The sequence below is a fragment of the Schistocerca nitens genome, chromosome 2 (assembly GCF_023898315.1).
Source record: "Schistocerca nitens isolate TAMUIC-IGC-003100 chromosome 2, iqSchNite1.1, whole genome shotgun sequence".
In the NCBI taxonomy this organism is placed as follows: domain Eukaryota; kingdom Metazoa; phylum Arthropoda; class Insecta; order Orthoptera; family Acrididae; genus Schistocerca; species Schistocerca nitens.
The window spans coordinates 703894262-703915336 of record NC_064615.1 but is presented as its reverse complement, the minus strand read 5'-3'; positions in this window follow the sequence as shown (position 1 = coordinate 703915336).

Below are 21075 nucleotides of genomic sequence, written 5' to 3'. Positions count from 1 at the left end.
GTTGTGTACATAGTTCCGCGTAGTCACCGCGTACACAACTTTCCCACTAGAGCGCGCCCCGCTAAGCACAACAGGGCAGGCGCAGCGCTCGTCTGTCTCCACACTACGAGATGGCGCTGCCTAAGAGACGGACCAAATTCTGCTTCCGCCGATCCGCGTATTAACATGTAACGCAGCCAGTGAGATTGCTGCTAACGTAGAACCTTTTCTCCTTGCGGATCACACTCGCGCAGTGATACCTGAACGCTCGAGGTATTATAACGGGTGTATAGAACTCCGATTAGTCAGTCTGCATTAGTCTCCATTAGTCTGCATTTGTCTGTACCAGTCTATAGTCAAGTTTCAGTCTGCGCCTAATAAGATTATCATATTCCTGTACATAGCCATGAAGATAAATGTATAGACACTTTGTCAAGTATCAGAGATATGTGAGAATAAGATTAACGTACCAAGACCAAAGGAACTTCAGAGTCAATTGTAAACAGCATCCACAATCAAGTTACGTAATATCTATGATTTTTATTATTTTAATAAATGTGTGTGAAAATTAATCAAGTTCTGTTTAAAGTTGGTCACCGTCAATCTGCTACTCTAAGCGTGCAAGTGGCAGTTGTATCGTCTGACCTAATGGCAGAAGATAAACACGCCACGATAAGACCACGAGACATATTGCTGACACTCGCCTACTTCGTTAGAGCGACAAGTCAAATAATCTGATGGTGTATGTACCAAAGGTCTTACAGTGCGCACACCACGTGACTGGAAACATGTTGCCTGGTCGGAGTAATCTTGTTTCAAATTGTATCAAAAATGGTTCAAATGGCTCTGAGCACTATGGGACTCAACTGCTGAGGTCATTAGTCCCCTAGAACTTAGAACTAGTTAAACCTAACTAACCTAAGGACATCACAAACATCCATGCCCGAGGCAGGATTCGAACCTGCGGCCGTAGCGGTCTTACGGTTCCAGACTGCAGCGCCTTTAACCGCACGGCCACTTCGGCCGGCTTCAAATTGTATCGAGCGGATGGACTTATGTGGGTATGGAGACAAGCTCATGGATCCACGAACCCTGCATGTCAGCAGAGGACTGTTCAAGTTGGTGGAGGCTTTGTAATTGTATGGGGCGTGTGCAGTTGGAGGGATTTGGGATCCCTGATACGTCTTGATCATCTGCATCCATTCACGTCCATTGTGCATTCCGACAGACTCGGGCAATTCGAACTGGACAATGCGACACCGCACACGTCCATAATTGCTACAGAGTGGTTCCAGGAACACTCTTCTGAGTTTAAACACTTCCGCTGGCCACCAAACTCCCGACACACGAACATTATTGAACATATCTGGGATGCCTCGCAACATGCTGCTCAGAAGAGATCTCCATCCTCTCGTACTCTTACGGATTTATGGACAGCTCTGCAGGATTCATGGTTTCATTTCCCTCCAGCACTATGTCAGAATTAGTTGAGTCCATGCCACATCGTGTTGCGGCATTTCTGCGTGCTAGCGGGGGCCCTACATGGTATTAGACAGGTGTACTAGTTCCTTTGGCTTTTCAGTGTATATCACTAAATGCAACTGCAAAATTGTGTTATTGTATGACACATTGTTCAGGAGATGTGACGTCGCAGATATTGAGATAAGCGAAAAACTGCCTTTGCTTAAAATGAAGCACAATTTCCGAGACCATATTCACCCAGTGTTTCGTAGTGAGAACACGTAGCGAGTTCACACAAACTTTAAGCATGATTTACTTTTCTTCGCATACATTCTTAAAGGCAAGTATTTACCACAGTAATTCATTCGTAAAGTCATCGTATGTCTGAAGCTGTGTTTATCCAGAAATTCGATTCTTAAATAATCGGTGTTTTACTGGTTTTAATCTAACTGTTGAAAAAAGCGCTCCGTCGCCATTGTGTCGTCTTGGGTGAAGTCGGGAGTATCTCATTATATCGTTATAATCCGCAAGTGCATGGACGTATACACCGATGTACACTGATTCCCTGTGCTGTTTTATTATTGTTTATGAGCTACATCATTTGTGGATTGTATCAATAATTTACAATGTTGCTTCACGTTGTGGCAAAAGATTTTATCATCCATATGCTTTTCCGATGTTCTTCTAGTCCGCAGAATGCTTCAACCATCTGGACTTCTTTCTGTTATTAATGGCAGGCTCATCGTCCTTAAGATAAATCACCCAAAGACGTACTTAAGGATTCACATTCTGCAGATTGTAAACAGCTGGCAAACCACCCTGTTCAGTTAAATGAAATCGGGAGTTTCACATTTTCAGTTGTTTCGTACATTTTTCCGTTTATAATTTGGCATCCCCCCCATGAACCATGGACCTTGCCGTTGGTGGGGAGGCTTGCGTGCCTCAGCGATACAGATGGCCGTACCGTAGGTGCAACCACAACGGAGGGGTATCTGTTGAGAGGCCAGACAAACATGTGGTTCCTGAAGAGGGGCAGCAGCCTTTTCAGTAGTTGCAGGGGCAACAGTCTGGATGATTGACTGATCTGGCCTTGTAACATTAACCAAAACGGCCTTGCTGTGCTGGTACTGCGAACGGCTGAAAGCAAGGGGAAACTACAGCCGTAATTTTTCCCGAGGACATGCAGCTCTACTGTATGATTAAATGATGATGGCGTCCTCTTGGGTAAAATATTCCGGAGGTAAAATAGTCCCCCATTCGGATCTCCGGGCGGGGACTACTCAAGAGGACGTCGTTATCAGGAGAAAGAAAACTGGCGTTCTACGGATCGGAGAGTGGAATGTCAGATCACTTAATCGGGCAGGTAGGTTAGAAAATTTGAAAAGGGAAATGGATAGGTTAAAGTTAGATATAGTGGGAATTAGTGAAGTTCGGTGGCAGGAGGAACAAGACTTTTGGTCTGGTGATTACAGGGTTATAAATACAAAATCAAATAGGGGTAATGCAGGAGTAGGTTTAATAATGAATAAAAAAATAGGAGTGCGGGTTAGCTACTACAAACAGCATAGTGAACGCATTATTGTGGCCAAGATAGACACAAAGCCCATGCCTACTACAGTAGTACAAGTTTATATGCCAACTAGCTCTGCAGATGATGAAGAAATTGATTAAATGTATGACGAGATAAAAGAAATTATTCAGGTAGTGAAGGGAGACGAAAATTTAATAGTCATGGGTGACTGGAATTCATCAGTAGGAAAAGGGAGAGAAGGAAACATAGTAGGTGAATATGGATTGGGGGGAAGGAATGAAAGAGGAAGCCGCCTTGTAGAATTTTGCACAGAGCATAGCTTAATCATAGCTAACACTTGGTTCAAGAATCATGAAAGGAGGCTGTATACATGGAAGAAGCCTGGAGATACTGACAGGTTTCAGATAGATTATATAATGGTAAGACAGAGATTTAGGAACCAGGTTTTAAATTGTAAGACATTTCCTGGGGCAGATGTGGATTCTGACCACAATCTATTGGTTATGAACTGCAGATTGAAACTGAAGAAACTGCAAAAAGGTGGGAATTTAAGGAGATGCGACCTGGATAAACTGAAAGAACCAGAGGTTGTAGAGAGTTTCAGGGAGAGCATAAGGGAACAATTGACAGGAATGGGGGAAAGAAATACAGTAGAAGAAGAATGGGTAGCTCTGAGGGATGAAGTGGTGAAGGCAGCAGATGATCAAGTAGGTAAAAAGACGAGGGCTAATAGAAATCCTTGGGTAACAGAAGAAATATTGAATTTAATTAATGAAAGGAGAAAATATAAAAATGCAGTAAATGAAGCAGGCAAAAAGGAATACAAACGTCTCAAAAATGAAATCGACAGGAAGTGTAAAATGGCTAAGCAGGGATGGCTAGAGGACAAATGTAAGGATGTAGAGGCTTGTCTCACTAGGGGTAAGATAGATACTGCCTACAGGAAAATTAAAGAGACCTTTGGAGAGAAGAGAACCACTTGTATGAATATCAAGAGCTCAGATGCCAACCCAGTTCTAAGCAAAGAAGGGAAGGCAGAAAGGTGGAAGGAGTATATAGAGGGTTTATACAAGGGCGATGTACTTGAGGACAATATTATGGAAATGGAAGAAGATGTAGATGAAGACGAAATGGGAGATAAGATACTGCGTGAAGAGTTTGACAGAGCACTGAAAGACCTGAGTCGAAACAAGGCCCCGGGAGTAGACAACATTTCATTAGAACTACTGATAGCCTCGGGAGAGCCAGTCATGACAAAACTCTACCATCTGGTGAGCACGATGCATGAGACAGGCGAAATACCCTCAGACTTCAAGAAGAATATAATAATTCCAATCCCAAAGAAAGCAGGTGTTGACAGATGTGAAAATTACCGAACTATCAGTTTAATAAGTCACAGCTGCAAAATACTAACGCGAATTCTTTACAGACGAATGGAAAAACTGGTAGAAGCGGACCTCGGGGAAGATCAGTTTGGATTCCGTAGAAATGTTGGAACACGTGAGGCAATACTGACCTTACGACTTATCTTGGAAGAAAGATTAAGAAAAGGCAAACCTACGTTTCTAGCATTTGTAGACTTAGAGAAAGCTTTTGACAATGTTGACTGGAATACTCTCTTTCAAATTCTGAAGGTGGCAGGGGTAAAATACAGGGAGCGAAAGGCTATTTACAATTTGTACAGAAACCAGATGGCAGTTATAAGAGTCGAGGGGCATGAAAGGGAAGCAGTGGTTGGGAAAGGAGTGAGACAGGGTTGTAGCCTCTCCCCGATGTTATTCAATCTGTATATTGAGCAAGCAGTAAAGGAAACAAAAGAAAAATTCGGAGTAGGTATTAAAATTCATGGAGAAGAAGTAAAAACTTTGAGGTTCGTCGATGACATTGTAATTCTGTCAGAGACAGCAAAGGACTTGGAAGAGCAGTTGAACGGAATGGACAGTGTCTTGAAAGGAGGATATAAGATGAACATCAACAAAAGCAAAACAAGGATAATGGAATGTGGTCGAATTAAGTCGGGTGATGCTGAGGGAATTAGATTAGGAAATGAGACACTTAAAGTAGTAAAGGAGTTTTGCTATTTAGGGAGTAAAATAACCGATGATGGTCGAAGTAGAGAGGATATAAAATGTAGACTGGCAATGGCAAGGAAAGCGTTTCTCAAGAAGAGAAATTTGTTAACATCGAGTATAGATTTAGGTGTCAGGAAGTCGTTTCTGAAAGCATTTGTATGGAGTGTAGCCATGTATGGAAGTGAGACATGGACGATAACTAGTTTGGACAAGAAGAGAATAGAAGCTTTCGAAATGTGGTGCTACAGAAGAATGCTGAAGATAAGATGGGTAGATCACGTAACTAATGAGGAGGTATTGAATAGGATTGGGGAGAAGAGAAGTTTGTGGCACAACTTGACTAGAAGAAGGGATCGGTTGGTAGGACATGTTTTGAGGCATCAAGGGATCACAAATTTAGCATTGGAGGGCAGCGTGGAGGGTAAAAATCGTAGAGGGAGACCAAGAGATGAATACACTAAGCAGATTCAGAAGGATGTAGGTTGCAGTAGGTACTGGGAGATGAAGAAGCTTGCACAGGATAGAGTAGCATGGAGAGCTGCTTCAAACCAGTCTCAGGACTGAAGACCACAACAACAACAATTTGGCATTGCTGGTGGTGTGTACGCGTGTGTGTGAAGAAAGCCTTATTGCTCACAAAAATGAATAATTATAAAGTTAGTCATATGTCTTGTCGGATATTGGTCTTCTGTCTTAATGGGAAAATTCATTCTGGCCAAAGTAATAATATTACACATGACTGTTGTTCGCCCTGTTTATCTCTTACCTAGGTCTCGAAAGCTTTAGACGACTCTTTCACAAACGTGACACTGTCATTAGCCAGGTTGGCACTGTGAGACTATTTAAGGGTGAAGTAATTAAAATCAATGAACACTGTTGACTGTTCGTTCCTTTTTTGGTTGCTGTTTCTAAGAAATGCCTCAAGCTCGCCTTGGTGCTTTTTCGTGGTAATTAATCGCTAAATTGCTTTTTATTTTTGCTCCAAGTATTTGAGGTATCTTCACAGTATTTGTATCGTTTTTAACGACTATCTACAGCACGTTTACTAAATGACTTCTTTTGAAGTTTGAGCATTGGTGTTATGGACAGAGCTGTACTATTAGTACGATCAGCTTGAAAATGCGCTAGCTGGTTTAATGCTCTAAATGTCTTACAGTTAACTGTAAGAATATCTTATACGATGTGTACGCATTTCTTGCAATGGAACAACTGCAGTTTATATTACTTCAGTAATGTGCATTCGTACAAAGAATTTTCTACTTAAATCTTAGGGTGTAGTTAAAACATTTACAAAGAAGCTAAGAGTAAATATATTTACTGTATTCATTATACCTATAACGCTTTAAGAGCAGGAAGCCTAAATGAAGACTGGTTGTATGTGACGACAAAAAATGGATTTAAAATATTTGATATATGACGATCAGAACTAAATACTTAATTTGAGAACATACAGTCCTTCCAGACCCCTGTCTGTAGTAAGTACAAATTACACAGAAAAAAGCGCGTAATTTAAAGACATTGTATCCAACTCAATAAACTGTTGAATAGTGAACATTTCGGACGATTAGGAAGAGGAAGTACAAATTACGTTGGAAATTAGTAAGATATTTTGATTTCCTTATTTTAATTTCTGACACAGAGTTAACATGGTACATAAGTGTAGGCGGTCAGTTAACATGTTTTTGGCTCTCAAGATGAACGCTTTGTCAGTCTTGACGTACAAATTTTCTACTTGAAGGTCGACTAAGTTGATCATCAAGAGGACGATAGACAAAAGGGTTATCAACTTGAACTGGAAGCTACTTGACAAAGAGACCAAAATCAAAAATCCGTAATTCTGCTAAAGGTAATATGGCAACATTAAGAGAGGAAAAGATTCAGAACTCCCGTCGCAAGCTCAACACTTCCGAACGTATCATGTGCAGTCATGACCTACAATCTAAAAAAGCCTTGTCGCTTCGTGAAGAGTTGTGTATTACCTGTATGGAGTCGAAGCCTGGACCTACATATATCGTCTACGAACAGGCAGAAGATGTCTGAAAACGAGACACTTTCCGAATCGTGAAATAAACTTTTCCATTTCTCTTCGTAGAACTCTTTCGCCTGCCACTGAAACAAGTGTGTGACATATACGCAATTCAAGGTGGATGGGTAGGGGGGAGGGGACAGGGGGGAGAAAGGAAAGGAAAGGAAATAACGATATAAACTGCATCTGGACTTTCTGCGCAATCAGCGCTTGTCCGAAAGAACAGACACCAAGCATTCATATCAGTGTCTGACAGCCGTCTGTGGTATTTCGTTACTGAGAAAATATTGGCGAGATAGGACTTCCTTTGGAGATAAGAAGGGAAACGGTTTGAGCAACATTGCTACGATAGGGTGGATGGCGAAACACTTCCCAGGGTTGCGCTTGCAGAAAACTTTTCGTAAGGTTCGCCGTGTTTGGTACATTTTCGAATTTCATCATAACACTTGTGTTAAGCACCTTACGATTCTCGTTTCTCGTCCTGTATACTCCTTTGCTGTTTCCACTTTTGGGATGTTTGCACAGAGCGGCAGCTTAGTCTTAAATTGATTGATCTCCATATAACTCTGCAGCATGCGTTCCACAATGCCGTCATTGGTGAGAGGTGACTTCCCACCGAATTCCTCCTACGCTAAATTTTTGTTTCAGGCCATGTCCTGGTGTCGGGAAGAGGCACATACTTCACTTACATCTCTCACTACTCTGAACAGATTTCTCAGTGCATGCCCTGCGACATTTTGACATCCTTGAGATGCAAGTGAGCATAATTCAAAGTAACTTCAAGGCCTATGTGTCACACATGAATTAGTGTGGTTTAACGCCCAGATGTCGCAGATGAATTTACGAGTAATATGGCATGACAGTGAATTAATCAAACATGAAATAAGGCGGTTTCATGGTCAGAGCGCCGTTTGTGGCCAACACTGTGAAACTTCGATGGAAGAAGCAAGTTCTGCACTGATTTCGATTTCAGGATATCAAATGGCGAAGACTCAAAACGTATCCTGTCTTACTGCCGACTTTGATTGTTTTCTGGCAGCACTGGGTCGTGAAGCAAACGATTCTCGCCTTGGGCTTCAATATCCATTTTAAATGAGCCGTTAGGCGTCTGCCCTTTTTAACACTGAGTCTAGTGTCCAAAAATGTAAACAGTGCACCTTCCAAGCAGATAAGGGACATTTTGACACTTGGAATTTACATACCGTATAACTTTAGTATATTGTCGGATGACGGGGCTGGCTATTACAGCTGTAGCACCGGGAAAGATAGCCAATAACAACATTTTACTTGGATTGTGATTATGGTGTAGTAGGAAGAACACGTGAAGGTTGTCGAATGACACATATCAGATTACAGCGCGTGCTACGGGAATTATTGACTACGGGAACTAAGGATTATCGTGTAGCTTACCCAACAGCATCGTACACCACCACAACAGGTGCTGGCCGGTATGGCGATGCCGAATGCAATCCGGCGACGTTCCTTCTCCCCTAAAGTTTCCACACAGAAACGCGTTCAAAAAACGGTTCAAATGGCTCTGAGCACTATGGGACTTAACATCTGAGGTCATCAGTCCCCTAGAACTTAGAACTCCTTAAACCTAAGTAACCTAAAGACATCACACACATCCATGCCCGAGACAGGATTCGAACCTGCGACCGTAGCGGTCGCACGGTTCCAGACTGTATCTCCTAGAACCGCTCGGCCACACCGGCCGGCGAAATGCGTTCATTATGACGCTGTTCGCAGAACAAGGATTCCTCTGAGAAGCCGAAAATTCTGTCCTGTGGGCGTTCACAGCTGTAGAATTGTATCATGATGAAGATGACCGCTTCAGCTGTGTGATAAACATTTATTTATGATCCAACTAATTTCATGGCGTTAGAGCCGCATCTTCATAGATACACATTTCGGAACTTAGTTCAAGCGATAACCAGTAGATGACCGATACCATTACTAGTCATTTGTGATAAAAAGTTCAACTGTCACCAGCTCTGTAGTCTAAGTTAAAACGCAGGTAACATCCTGAGAAGACGACTCGCTGCCCCTTCCGCGTTCTCTCTGCTGCAGAGCCACAGGAAGCCGAAACAGTGTTTGTCATGCTCGTAATCTGAGAAGCGCCAGATGTCGTTAGTTAGTTTGTTATTTGCATGTTACATGTATCATAATTTCCATCTCTCGCTATGCTATGATATGGAACGAGCCAGTTTTACAGTTACAGTACATCCTATACACATGTTGTGCTGTGTGGCAATCTGTATGGTTGCAAGTGAAGAACACTTTTCGTACGCCGCGAACGCACTGTAGAAACTTTTTCTGTTCCCAGATGACCAGTTTCAACAGTCTTATGCCGACATCATTTGATCTTATGGAATTTGTAAAAAAAAAAAATAAATGACAAAACTGCACTCATTTCCAACACCACATCTTCTCCATCGAAAATATGGAAAACAATATGCTGACCATTTACACGATTTCTTAACTTATTTTTTATTTTTACTCATGATTACAATGTTTATAATTAGCTTTCATCAATGTCTGTCTCTGTCTCCCTCTCTTAAAACGCGCGCGCACGCACACACACACACACACACACACACACACACACACACACACACACACACACAAAATAATCATACCCTTCAAACAATTCTCATTTATTCTGCAGTCTACATTCTACAGTCATCTTTAATTAGATGATATATTTGGATCACTTTGGATCATCTGCAGATCTAAAGAAAAGTAAAACTAAATACGTATCGTCTATTATTTTACAGCAAATAGAACAAAACTGTACATAAATGTAGAACTTCATCTAAGTAGTTGCGTCAGCAACACGTATTGCCTGTTCAGACTCTCCTCTCAGAGTACTTCGTCTTGCAGCTGCCGTCAGTGTTTTAAATATGTGTCTGGTGGAGAAAGCGATGAGCGGAAAAGGGGAAAGAGAGGGAAGGAGAAAAACGGAGAGAGGGTGATTGACAGAGGGGGAAGGAAGCAGAGAGGTCGTTAGGTAGGGATGTGATGAGTTTAATAAGAGGGCTCCTGCTAAAATTATAAAAAATATAAGTATATAAATATTATCGTTGAAATATAAATAGGGTAGCGCAATGGATGTGTAAACTGTAAACGGTATAAAAGACTAAATTTATAAAATGAAGTAGCGGTAGGCACGTAAAGGGCTTTAATAAGACAGGGTTTTATACTAAAACTGCAAAGAATTAATTACGTAGAAATTTTTTGTTAAAATATTGAAAGCGTGGACTAATGGATGAGTAAAACTGTAAAAGGGATAAAACAGTAAATTATAAAGTGGGAATAAAGTAACTAAAACTGAATTCGTGCCTTAAAATGTTAAAAGTGTGAACCCTGACAGTATAAAACCATAAGATCTTGCTCTGAAAGCATAAAAAGTAAAATTGTATAAAATTTCTCATGTAAATATGAAGAATATAGAACAATAGATGTATAAATACTACAAGATATAAAGATCGTTTCATTAGAGAAGTGGAATTATGTAGAATGCCTAGAACCTGATTAAGAATCAATAAAGAATAAAAATTTAAAACAGTAAAAGTATAAAGCCATGAAAAACATAAAACAATAAATTACAGTAGTGATACTACGAGTAGCAACTAAAATTACAAGGAATAGGATATGTCAGCAATATGCACAACTGTTTAAAGAGTTATCCACTAGGGGTTTTAGTGAGCACCACACGTTATCCTTATTACATGATTCTGTGGAACAAACACTAGAACATGATGACATAAAACGTTAGTGAATGAAAGTAGGGAAACTGGGTCAACTTTATTTTACAGCCCCTAAATCTGACATCAGCCGTAACGCAAATTCATTAGACTCAGTGTGGATTTCAAAAGGGTCTCTTCACGAAACATATTATTTTTCTATTCAGAAATCAGGAAATATGAAATTTGAATGACAAAATATTGCCAACTGACGTTTAAAAGTTATGTGACACGTGACTTGCTTTTCAGGTTCCTATCAACATTAACACCTAAGAATTTATAATATTGTATTTCATTTATTGATTTACTCTCATATATTATTTCTAACAGTAAGGTCAGGTCTTGGCTTCTTCTTCTTCCTCTTCTTTTCAGGTATTCCCATGGTCTTCCTCTATCTCTTCTTCCTTGACACTTCAAATTTCTATGGATAGCAGGACACCCATAGAATTCCAGGTCTTGAATAGATGCAAACTTGAAGGTTCGCTGTATGCATACGATCTTCTCCTTGCCTTTGACGTAGATAATGGTCTCAGGGTGATCGAATATTCGAAATGACGTCATCATTTCTTTATAAGGTATACCAGGATCGTCCCAGTGTTGTCCATGAAAGAAACGTATAAGCCACTTTGCACTTCTCCTTGTTTTAGCACAATTCACATCCTTGAAAGGCCTCAGTGATGGAATTCTTGCTGAGAATGTCTCTGTTATACCAACATCTTCCCTGTTCTTCCTAGGTGTTCGTCCAGCTTCTTCTGTTCTAGAATTTTTGTTATTTACACTAAAAATTTTTAGTTCTTCTCAAATACCTTTATTCCTTAGTCTGTCTGCTATTGTGCAAGCTTTAACTCGTCTCAGGAATTTAATTTTTTGTGTCTGAATACGGTTTTCTTGCCTTTTGTTAATCACCCAGGTCCTCCTTCCATAGAGCAGTATGGGGACTGCTTTGCTATAACCATATGTCACCTCACAACCTAGGTAACTAGGTAACTGAAGTGGTTTACTTGCTCTAAAACCTTTTCATCTACCACTCTTTTGGTCCTAATGTGTTCTTTCTCCATGAGATCTCGATGTCATATTTCCCACTTATTTGTTTCAGAAAGTAAATTCCTTTCTGAATGTCCTCTTCTTCATCTGCTAGGATCACGGCAACGTTAGTACATAGTAAGTCATTTAAAAGAGTCCTTATGTCTAGGTACATAACTTTTTGAAGTTCTGTTTTCCATGTACGCATTATTTCTTGCATGTAAGCTGTAAGCATAGTTGGGGAGATACTTCAGCCTTGTCGTACTCCTTTGTTAGTTGGTATCTCATTAGTCATTTTTCCGTTGAGATCTAGAGTGATGCTCGTGTTCTGATACAAACTTTTTACCGCATTTATTAGATGTTTCGGATATCTGCGATTCATCATTATCTTCCAATTTTTTTCTCTACTGACATTGTCAAAGCTGTTTTAAAACCGATAAAAGCAATGTGTGTTTCTTAATTATATTTTCTGCGTTTTGTATTGTCTGTTGTAAAATAAAAACTGCATCTATCATAGAATGTGCTTTCCTAAAACCCACATGTTCTTCATGCAGTACTAGTTCCATTATGTTTTTAAGTCTTAGGTTTAAAGTCTTAGCATTTATCTTGTACGCTACTAACCATATCCCTCTGTAGTTACTGCATAGACTTTTGTCTCTTTTTTTTGAAAATTGATATCATTCTAGTAATCTGCCAGTGTTTGGGAACACTCTTGCTCTTCCAACATTCGTTTAACAGGTATAGCAGTCGTAGAAGTAGCATCATTCCTCCATATTTTAGCAATTAAGTGTTCATATCTTCTCTTCCTGTCGCTTTTCTATCCTTAAGAGATGTTAATGCAGATTTTATTTCGCCAGATCGTATTTCAACTAAACACTTGACGTCTATTTTTTCAGTTTCAGTATCTTGTGCTGTATCATTATACAATAATCCTTTGTAATAATTTAACCATTGCTTTTCTTCAATATTGTGTGTTTGTCTCTTCTCTTTTTCTGTTGCATTTAAAGTTTTTAAAACCTTATAGGCCATTTGTTGTCTCCTTTGAACATCATAAACCTATCCCAATTCCCTTAGTGTGCCTTTCTTACTATACTTTTAGCAATATTTCTTCTCGCCTTAGAGGATTGCGTCCTTTCAGCTTTGTGGTTCCTTAAGTATCTTACATAAGCATCCTGTTTTTCTTAAACGGATTTTCCTGTGTCCTCATACCAAATTTGTATGTCTTTCTTTTCGTTATCTTTTATTTCTGTCAGGAGCTGCACCAGATACTCCATATGCTGCACGCTTTAGATTTAGCCATTCTTCTTCTATATTATCTTCAGTTTGCAAGTTTTCTGGCTCTTTAATTAACATGCTTTGGCAAAGAAGTTTGATGTTATACTTTTCAAGCAAGTATACTTTATAAACGCTCTTGTTGGCTATGTGTTTTTCATTTCACAGAAAGATCTGTTCTGTAGATTAGTATAAAATGGTCTACTTCTATATCTTGTCCCTTATAACATTTTGTATTCATTACTTGACCTGTTAGCTTATCATTTACTAAAATATAATTAATTATTGATCTACGAAATCTGCTGGTCCAAGTATACTGATGTATACCTATTTTCTTAAAAGTGAATTTGTTGTTTTTAGATTATTGTCAGAGGCAAAATCTCTTAGTATTTCTTCATTTTCATTAGGTGCTAGCTCTCCTAAAGGCCCTATAATATTTGTTAACTGGAAATTTCCTATTCTGCCATTGAAATCACACATCATAATAATCTGATCAGTAGCACTATATTTATTCAGAGTCTTCTGTAGTTCTTCTTAGGAGGTTCTAGACTCCGTCCTTTTTCCTTCTTATGATGCATATATGCTTAAAATGGTGTCATTGTCTCTTATCAGTTTCAAGATGACTTTGAGTATTCTCGTGCTTATGTATATGCAGTCTTTGATCTCTTTTTCCCATCTCTTTTGCACGAGTAATGCTACGCCTTTGCTTGATCTTACATTTTGTTTGATTCCTCTATAGAACACAATGTGATCAGCTATATATTTAATAACTCTCATTTTCTTTTTCATTTCTGTAATTGCTACAGCATCTTTTAGTAAATTTGCTAGCTGCATCTTTTTTTGGGAAATTCCTCTGACATTCCATACTTAAATATATCTGTTGAGCCATTTTCGTTTGTCCTTTTTCATAGCTTTGCCATTGAGCTTTGAGACCATTCTGTTTTCGAGGCTCTTTAGGGTACTGGGAGTATTGTGTGTTTTCCAAGAGATGGTTACCAGCCTTCAGCTCATCCCCTTTTCTAGAAGGACCAGAATTTTCTTTCAGGATTATTTCACTTAGCCGATGTGTTCTGGTTATTTAAAGGGACCAGAAACCACGCATGTCGTCCCCTCCCGTTGACTATGTAATGTACAGCAAATGTACGCCATGCACTGAGCAGGACACATGTGGTTGCCACTCACATACTCCCAAGAAGGGAGCACCCTAAGGGGGCAACACTTTGTCTGGAAACTCAACAACTGACCAGTCTGGCATGGGTGACGCTGTCAGGACCGCTTTTCCCACCAACGCTAAGGTGGTAGCCCACGGGGAGGTCTTATACAGTACTGAATTGCATGTATCGTGTTTCATTTAAATTTACAGAGAACCATTTACAAAATTCCAAAAAATATTATTAATATTTTCAGTTGTTGAAGTTACTTCATTGATCATAATGCTTGCATCGACAGCAACGAGAACTATTTCTCCTTCTTGGATATATGATGGAAGATCAGTTACATATAGGAAGAACAAAATATAAAGGCACATTTGCATGCCGTGCGTGAGTTTCCTCGGAAACGGGAAATCTTAATTAAATAATTAATCTGTGACAAATAAATAAAGCCTATGGCACAGAACTGCAGCGCTGTGTCGCTGATAAAACAAAAACACAATTACGATACTCTTATGTTTCTTTAAGAAGGAGGAGGTCTTGGATAAGTGGTGCGGGAAGCACGTATATTTTATTGACTGGCACACCGCCATATTTGATGTTGTATAAGAACACTGTGAGTTGCAATATTACTAGGCACTCGTTTCTGTAAAGAATTTATATTTATGAAAGTAAGTAGAATTATTTAACTGTAGGCTTATTCGTTGAATATATCTGATTTATCTAACTGTGTAAACCTTTTATGTTTAGTAGACAGTCACCTCTGTACGACGTATTGACATGGCTGGCAAATTATTCTAATATTGAGATTAGATTTGAGTCCGCACCTACCGCAGCAGTCTTTGGAAACGATTTAAATACGAAGTCCGATTATTTGAGTCTTATTTCACGGTCGACTACGAATAACATTGCATTTACGAAAAAGCCATTGTCAAGCGTCTGATACCTAATAATTAAACGTCCACGTTCCAGATAAGCAAATATTAATTACAACCAATCACCATCATACAGATAGAATAATTAATATTCTATTTTATTTTATTTATTTTATATTGGCGACTGCGTGTCGGACTTGTTATTTTGTCATTTGTTACATTGTTCTCTTTGTTTCATGTGAAAAATCAACTTTCTGGACCTGGACGTGAATGTATGAAAAAATAACAAAAATCTGAAGATATTTGCCAATTATAAAATTTTGCGGGAAGACGCAATGAAGCTTCCAGCAAAATAAGGTAAGACGCAGCATCTTTGCATTGGCAGGCTTGACCAGACGCATAATTCAGTGTATTAGCTCTTCAGTAGATTCTGTAGTATTTCTTTCGCGCGTAGCAGTTTTCAGTGATAAATTTCATTCTCAGTACTTTTCCTTAAACAATAACTTCTGCAACAATACCAATACACGAGTGTACAATATGGCCGACTTCTGTACGATACGTTGTAACATGGACAGCAGCCATTACCAATAATCCCATATTCAGTTTACATTTTTAAATTAACAGACAGCCATTGTTGCTACGAGCGATTCATGCTCAACTGCATTTTATTTTAAAACCAGTGTCAAAAATTATTTTCTTGAAACATATATCACGTGTGGCATGGTCATAACTAGAAAAAAATACGCAAAGATGGAACAGCAAAGACATACTATTCAGACGCAATCCGACTCGGACGAGAGACAAATGTTAGAAAATGACTTTACGACAGCAACCGGTAGTGACGATTCATCAAATATTGACGCAAGTGTTAACGGAAATTTTGACAATAGGCCGTCCACCCCAAAAATTTCAAAGTCTCAGTTAGAGCCCATGTTAATACATGACGTCACGTCTAATGACGCGGCGGGGGCAGAGACCTTGCAAATAGTAAACATTGCCAACATGTTACAAATGTTAATGAAACAGAACGCGGAGAACATGGCAACCTTAAAGACACAAAATGAACAGTTAAAGACACAAAATGACGAAATTAAATCTGATCTCATAGCACTCAAGACAGGTAGTGACACTTTGTGTAAACGTGTGGAACTTATAGACGCCACACTGACCAAACAGATGACTGAACTCAGTACGAAATTTTCCAAGCTTAACACGAGACAAGAAAAGACTACAAATGACGTAGCACTTTTACAGACACAAGTAAAAAACCTTAATGTCACGTGTGAAGCTCTTACTGAACAAATTCAAACATATCCTTCAGTACACGACAACCTTGAAAAACGAATTACTGACGTGCAGAATAAATTTGACGATGTTGAACAACACCTGACTGACATCTTACAATCTGATGCCACAGCTCATTTTCAAAATATTAATAAAGAATTTCATGATTGGGTAGAGAACAAAGACAAACATTTTGATAGATGCATACGTGAAAATTTACCAACAATTGTGCATGACTCCGTAGCGGAATACATCAGTAATAACAAACAGCTGATTAGTGACGCAGTACAATCCGTCACTGCACCCATGAGACAATTCACCGATCAACCACAGTCTGAATATAACGAAAATATCAGTCAAAATGTACAGTTCAGAAACCAATACACATTCGAGTATGACGCACACATACCGCACACGACAAACACACAAGAACAAAACACACCACGACTACAACACATACCACGACGTGCAAACGCAAACACAAGCTATTATCATGGTAAACCACACCAACATTATCGTAATTACTCGCCAGCTGAACATTGCAGTAATTACAGTGGAACAAATCCATATCATAATGCAAAGGAAGAAGAAAGCTTAATAAAACACAGGCAATTTCAGGCTTTTATCCCAGAAAAACGAACCATTCATCCGGTGATTTTTCTTAAATCTTTTAGTAACGCATTTCCACACACTTGGAGTGACCGGAAAAAGATTTCATATATTGTCGGTTACATCCAAGGCGATGCAGCTGTCTGGGCATACAGTCAAGCTGACGTATGTACCACGTACAGTGAGTTTGAGCGTGCCTTTCTGAACAAATTCTGGTCGCAATCCGTCCAGGAGCGACTCAGAAGACAAATTTTAGAACCTGAAACTTTTAACAGTAAAAATGGTAACTTACGTAGATATTTTGAAAAATACTTGAACATGGGACATTTTTTGGACGAACCAGTCGCAACACGTGATATACTCCGTGCGTTGAAGGCCAAATTGCCTTTCAACATTAAAGAAAATCTCTTACATATTCCGGATGACGATCCAGATTATTTTTTAACAGCTTTAGATTCGGTTGACATGTTACTAGAAGATCAGCGCTTCGCTCGGCAAAACAGCAGTCACAATGTTTATACTAGTGGTATGCAAAACATGCAGGCTTGCCAACTCAATTCTGGCGCGCCCACAGTTGGATACGCGGTACAGGAAAAACAGCAAACTCACATGCCGTCTCAATACGGAAATCAAAATCACCACGCGTATTCCAATACAAACAACAGTTACAACAGTAAAAACACTCCATGCGGCAATCCATATAAAAGGCACCGCGGTAATAACAACAACGGTAACAACGGATACAAATGTAACAACAAAAACACAAACAGAAATAGAAATAATAGTAACTACGAGCCAAGACAGCATCAAGGCTGGACTCGTGGCGATCAATACTTTCATTCAAACACTGCTTTACCACAGCAGCCACCAGGACAAAATTGGAGCATACCTTACGACTGACAGGTAAGTTATAATGCGCAACAGCAACAACAACCGCAAAAGTTTGGAGATCACAATAGGCAATATCCGAATGTGAATATAATAGAAATGACACCTGATACACAACCTCAATCTGTGTCAGTACCTAGTACAAATGCTAATCCAACAAACTAGAAACAGTCACTTCTATGCCCCTGGTCGTGGCTGAAGAATTCTTGGGGGGCGACTTCAATGTTAATCAGTTATTTGACACCACAATTGAACAACAAAATAATGATATGCCTAATAATTCTAAACAAAAACTACCTGTTTTATTTATAAGATACAACCACAATCACAATATATCAGATGAACTTTTGCAAGACAGTACACAATGTCGTTCAAACACAAATGAAATTGTTTTAGCATCTACTACTGGTGTAGTAGGTGGGATTCCAACTACTATTATCTTAGATACAGGTGCAGCTGTGAGCGTTTTGTCTTTTAATTTCTATAGACAGATGTGTGAATTGGAGCCTGTGCCTGAGTTTCCTGCCCAAAACTGTAAAATAACTACTGCTCTAGGTAATAAGTCATGTAGGGTTACGAAGCAAGTTTTTGTAAACATTAAAATAGGTAATGGAACCGTACAATGGCCATTCCTGGTTGTACAAAACCTTGTGACAAATTGCATATTAGGAATAGATATTATGAGCGAGAAGGACTGCATTATAGACTTCTCCAAAGGTAAATGTATTTTAAATGATAAAGGCAGTGTAAATATTATTGATTTGGACAGGAGAACTCTAAAGCATGACAAACACTGTACAGGGTACAAGGTTCAGTTAGTACTTGACAATGACATTCAAGACACGCACACACACTCATCTGACACAGAGCTAATGGACTTGAAAACATTGCTTGATCATAAGATAAATGAAGCTACAGCTCTCAGTGTACATGAACGTATAAAACTACAGGAAGTGTTATCCAAATATTTACAAGTTTTTACCAAACGATTAGGTGTTATCAACACGTATGTGTACAAGATTGAAGTTAAGCCTCACAAGATCTTCTACCACAAGACATATAACGTACCGTTATCTCAACGACCTGCTGTGTGGCAAGAAATAAAACAAATTACAACATAGATAATAAGTAGTATAGAAATTTTCATTTCAGCGGTTCCGGTGACGCAGTTGAAGACAGAAGAACTTTTCTTTGAACGCCGCGGGACCACCGAGAAGACTGAATATTAAAGTAAAATTTATGATTACGTAGCAGTGAATGATATATTAATTTTTCACGGAACATTTGTGACCGTAGGTACCACTGACTTGGTACGACACCTGACGAACCGACAGACGTCATCTGTGAAGCGATCTTTTACTTCGAGAAATAGATTAGACGCACATCTCTCAGCAAGAAAAGCATCTACCAGTAGCCAAGGCCACACAGACACTATACACACACGCACAAAACGCGAGGAATCGAACAGTTTTCCGTCTCTTATTATTTTGAATATTTATTGAGTAGTGAAAACGCCTGGTCTTGCCTACTGATGTAATGAATGTTGTGTCTAACCTATCTTAATTTCAGATGACATCACAAAAAACATCGATAAAATCCCAGCTAAACCGTTAAAAACATCCATAAAATCCCAGCAAAACCGTTAAAGAGGACGTAATTATCTGCAATTCATGTAATCAAATGTGACACAATGTAATAATTTATAGCTATGTAATGATGATGTAAACATGTTTATGTGTAACTGTATTATGTTTATGCTAAGAAAATATGTGACGTGTATATGTATGATTACTTATGTTTTTTTTAACTGATGTATAATGTAACTGTTACTATGTGAAAATTTGAACAATAACGAGTGCCAAAAAAACATTGCATAGTGAACCACTGTTCACGGACATTAACGTACATTACTAAGTCTGCAACTACGCAGAAACCTATGTGAAAGAAACTGTTAATGACATTCATCATGCATCGTACCTTTGTAAACGCGATGAACGATTTCTTTGATAAGTAACCACGAACATTTAGGTGAGCTATATTTAGCATAAAAAAAAACTGAAAATGTGAAGTGCGTAATTGGTGCATCGTCTAGTGACATTACTACAGTATCTAACTTCAAGATGTTAACTGGATTAAATGGTCACAACGTGCCTGTCCAGAAAACAACACGACGAGTGGAAGAATTTTGGTTGGAACTTCAGGGAACGGAATGTTCTCGAAATGTGACGGACACACTTACCTGGACTGTCCAAGGATCGACGCCAGCTATGTGCCGTCCGAGGTTCTGCAACCAAGCTTCCACGGAATATCGAAAACGAACTGCATATGGACCAATTACTTGACGGGTCACGTCTGATCTGTAAAAAACAACGAACTGCATCACAACGACTATAATGGAAATAGGAAATGGACATGCTTATGTATCAATCACGTTGTTATACAGCGATGTTACTGTGATAAAAAAAAAAAAAAAAAAAAAAAAAAACTTTACCACGACTACACTAACCTGTGAAAAATTATTGTGCAGCAGATGAATATAAACTGTAATAACGACACGATGTGTATAGGTCAACGCACCTGAAACAAGACATTTTTCTTTGAAGCATTTCATTGCAATACTATGTAACTAAGAACATTCAACAATCTAAAGTTGTATTGTATTATAACAAATATTGTAATTTTAAAACTAAGTTACCTGTCATAGAATGTAGTCTTCATATGTAATCTTGGTGGAATATTTTCTTTGTGCAACGACTAAGAAATGCGCGCGCCCACGAACAATATGAACTGCAATACTGTGCCGCGTGATCTAAATTTACGATAACGGCAGTGCCGGAGTCACACTGACGCTTCTGCGCATGCGCGCACTCTATTTTGCCAACATAAGAACTTTTACGGCGCACGCGCGTCATTCAAATTTTGTATATAATATACAGTATAATGTAAGTCATGTAAATAGTTGTAGATAACTTAGATTTTCTTGTGCCTTTAGGTGAATTGCTCGCCTGCAGGTGTGTCCTTTCGCCTCGCAATTCAGGGGGCAATATAAAGGCACATTTGCATGCCGTGCGTGAGTTTCCTCGGAAACGGGAAATCTTAATTAAATAATTAATCTGTGACAAATAAATAAAGCCTATGGCACAGAACTGCAGCGCTGT